Source organism: Gossypium arboreum, chromosome 13, assembly GCF_025698485.1.
Source record: "Gossypium arboreum isolate Shixiya-1 chromosome 13, ASM2569848v2, whole genome shotgun sequence".
Classification (NCBI taxonomy): domain Eukaryota; kingdom Viridiplantae; phylum Streptophyta; class Magnoliopsida; order Malvales; family Malvaceae; genus Gossypium; species Gossypium arboreum.
In genome coordinates, this window is record NC_069082.1 from 21,481,844 (window position 1) to 21,486,064 (window position 4,221).

The window sequence follows — 4,221 nt, forward strand, 5'->3', positions numbered from 1 at the left end:
CTAACCCAAGGAAGCAGCTTTATGAAATTACTATTCGAGATGAAGAAGGGTTAGTTGAATTTGAACAAAAACCGAGGCAAGAAATTATGGTAAATAATGATAAGGTTGAGGTAAGCCAGAAAGAGAAAAAGCTAGTTGCCAAAGAATATAAACCTCGAGTGTCATATCCTAATGCGATGAAAAGAGACCACATGAATGAACAATTTGGTAAATTTCTTAAACTCTTAAAAAAATTACATATTAACTTATCGTTTGTTGAAGCTCTTTCGCAAATGTCCAGTTATGCCAAATTTTTAAAGGAGTTTTTGGCAAGCAAACGGAAGTTAGATGATTCATCGACTGTGGAACTCAATGCAATTTGCTCGGCCATATTACAAAATAAACTACCTAACAAACTGAAAGATCCATTGAGTTTTACTATTCCTTGTTTAATTGGTAGTTTAAATATTGATAATGCTCTGGCTGATTTAGGGGCTAATATTAATGTCATGCCTTGTAAAATGTTTAAACGACTAGGTCTTAGGAAAATCAAATAAACTAAGATGAATATTCAATTAGCGGATAGAAACATTAGATATCCTAGGGGTGTTATTGAGGATGTGCTTGTTAAAATCGATAAATTCATATTCCCCGTTGACTTTGTTGTGTTGGACATGGATAAAGATAGTAAGGTACCTTTCATTTTAAGGAGACCCTTTTTAGCAACTGTTAGGACTATTATAGATGTTGGTACAAGTGAATTAGTACTTCGTGTAGGTGATGAAACGATTACTCTCTAAGCTCATGAATTTGTGAGAACATCTAGTGATCGAGATGATTTTAAATTTTCTATTAATGTTAGTGACCATGTAGCTCAAACTTCTTGGCAGGAAACCCCTCGAGAAAACGTAATGGAGCCATGTTTCAGTCAATGCAACAGAAATAGAACGACGTATGAAGAATGAATGTTACAAATCGATGAACTAGATGAATGGTGAACACATGTTAAGGAGAAACTGAAAAAGCACGATGAAGAGCCAAAGTGACGCTATGATGAGTATATGAATGGGATGAACTAATTTAAAGTTGGGAATAAGGTACTGTTGGACAAAACGGATCCAAAAATTGGCTTTTTGGAGCTTGATGCAAACGAATCAAACCCATTTACGGTACTGAATGTCTTCCCCTATGGTACAGTCAAGGTAACTCATTCTGAATTCGGCACATTTAAGGTAAACAATACTCGATTTAAACCTTAACTTGGTAGAATAATTGATAGCGAGAAAGAGGAGCCTTGGCTCTGTGAACCACTGTAACCGTGCGCACAAGGTAAGTCAAGCTTAGACTCTAAATAAGCGCTTCTCAGGAGGCAACACGAGTGTCTAACATTCTGTTCATTCTTTTAAATTTATTTCATGTTATTTTCAAATTAATTAATTTAAATATAAAAAAATTTAAAAAATAAAAAATTTTGACACACACGGCCTAGACACACGGGCGTGTCCTTGGCCATGTAAGTCATGGACTTAATTTTTCAAAAATTTGAAAGTTACACAGCCTAAGGTGATCCACACAACCAAGAGACACGGTCGTGTGGCACACATAGCCTAGAAAAACGGGCGTGTCCTAAGCCGTGTGAGTACTACAGCTAATTTTTTCAATTTTAATTCAAGTCAGAGAGTTGTACGGGCAAGTGACACGTATAAGCGTCATCACATTTTATTTGATATCATTTACCAAGTTCATATTTTATAATCTCTATTAATTAGACTCGGACTTAAGACGAATACATGAATCAACCAACCAACACACCAATCTATTATCACAGTGCATCATTATACTGGCACACATAGTGCATACTAGCACACGAAGTGCATACTGCTATATAGTGCAAAAACTCGTACACAATTTAATCCAATGGCATGTTAACTATTGGATATAGTGCCTTAAATGTAGTATTTTTGTCTAAGTACACTTGTAATTTTTTCAAACAAATTGATTAACAAAACAAATTCATTAATTACATTAATATACTTTGTATAATTATCCTCACATGGTTTTTTCATGCAAAGCAAAATGGCAGCAAATGTTGTTCACTAGTTGTCCAATGTTTAACAAATACTAAGAGGTATTACGTGGTCGGATTATAATACATAAAGATAGGCTATATTAGTTGAAGAACTTAAACATGTCCTTAGTCTAATTGAAAATGAGCAAATTGATTAAAAGACTATTATGACGTCTATCAAGTCCAATTGGGGAGATGTTTTTTCTTGGGCATTGACCACAGCCAAACATGCGAATGTTTAACTAAAAAATACTACACCAAATATAGATGAAATTAAAGCAACGATGTCCACAAATATACATGTCAAATTGTAATATAGTATTGTGTTACAATGGAACACAAGGAAGTATTCCTAGAATCGTACAAAAATGGAGGATGAATTAAATCTATTGAAAACCTCTTTACAATAAGAAGTCTAAATAGTAATAACCAAATTTTATATTACATTAAATCATAAAAGAGATAAATATCAGAAACTAAATAATTAAAATAAATAAATAATAAAATAAACAAATAACTAAACCAGTTAAATCAATCAAGAATATTAACTCGTTTTAGGGGTTGTAATTAACTTCAGATTTGGGTTTTAGGGTGAGTTAGCTATTAACTAACCAATTATTACCTCTCGACCCCTAACTAATTAATTAATTAGTTGATTAACCTTTGATTACTTCCTAGGGTGTCAAGCCTAGGGTTTAAGAATGCATAATTTATACTAACTAATTCTATAAAAAACCCTTAATCCTCCGTTAATCACTTCCCTATCCACTTGTTAATCTCTTCTAATGGAATTAGCTACTCATGGTATTCGTAATCTCAAGCTCAATTGATATAAATAGGTAAATAACACAAATAAACCAAAAGAGAAAAGGGATATAGAATAATTCATATTTGTATCGATTAAAAGTGGAATAAGGAATCTCTCGATTAGGATAACGAATCTCGTCACTTATAAATAAAATAAAATTAAATAACTTCGATTGAATAAAAGAAATTTTGGATCGAAATCGATTCCAAGAGAAAAGAATAAATCGTTTAAGAAAATAAGAGAAAACTAAATCAAAATCCTACTCCTAAACTACGAGGGTTTTTAGATGCGCTTAAGACGACTTAGTTACTTCAAACCCTAAAATCTTATTTATAGAATTATTACCAATCCGAATGAGGTCTTCATCACATCCTAGGTCTTCGTATAATCTTGATTGTGCGAATAAAAATAGCCTCGAAAAACTTGGGCTCCACATTGGTCCTATATCATGCCATACACAAGCTATGGCATGACACAACACTAAAATTATGTGCTCTTGAGTTCATGTCGTACTTTAGCGGCTCGCGAAGCTTGTGTGATACACCATAAATATAACATGTTTTAATCCCATACTTAGCATGTTTTTGGATGATTTATTATCTAATTTAGTGAATTTGATGTTTTTAATCTTTTAATTTTATGTTTTATACTTAAGAGAGCATAAGGGAACAAAAGGAGCAGAAAACAGGCCAAAAACGGACAAAGTGAGCTGATTTAAAGATCCACACAGCCAAGACTAATTTCACACGGTCTGAACACACACCCGTGTGAGCCATACGGGCTGGCCACATGCCCATGTGGCAGCCCGTGTCGATATCGCTCCCTGTTCCCATACACACCGAAAAAGCCAATTTTTAGGGTTTCTGAGCATTCTATAGTCTATAAATACGTACTAGAAGAGGACCTAAAGAGACACGCAAAGCAGAAAGCAAAAAGTAGAAATTACTCGAAGGAAACCATTGGAATCATCTCGGAAGCAGATCCACTTCAAGATTGAAGATCTCCATTCAAATTTCTCTCGAAGTTTATTTGAATTTTTTATGTCTTGTTGTTTTTCTAAAATTGAGATGTTTTCCTTTTACATTATGAACTAAACTCTCTAAATACTTAGGGAGGATGAAACCTAAGACAGATCTTATTATTTAATTTTTTGAATTATATGATAAATACTTGTTCTTGTTCTTAATTATGTGTTATTAATTTTCGCCTTAATATTCCCAGGATATTAATTCAAGTTTGATGTGCTTATTCAGTGGAGCAAAAGTACCTGTTTAAGAGTATATCTAGCATAATTAAGCAGAGTTACATGCAATTCTAGAGATAGACGACATAAATCTGTCGGATTAGAGTCAAATCTAATAAGGGA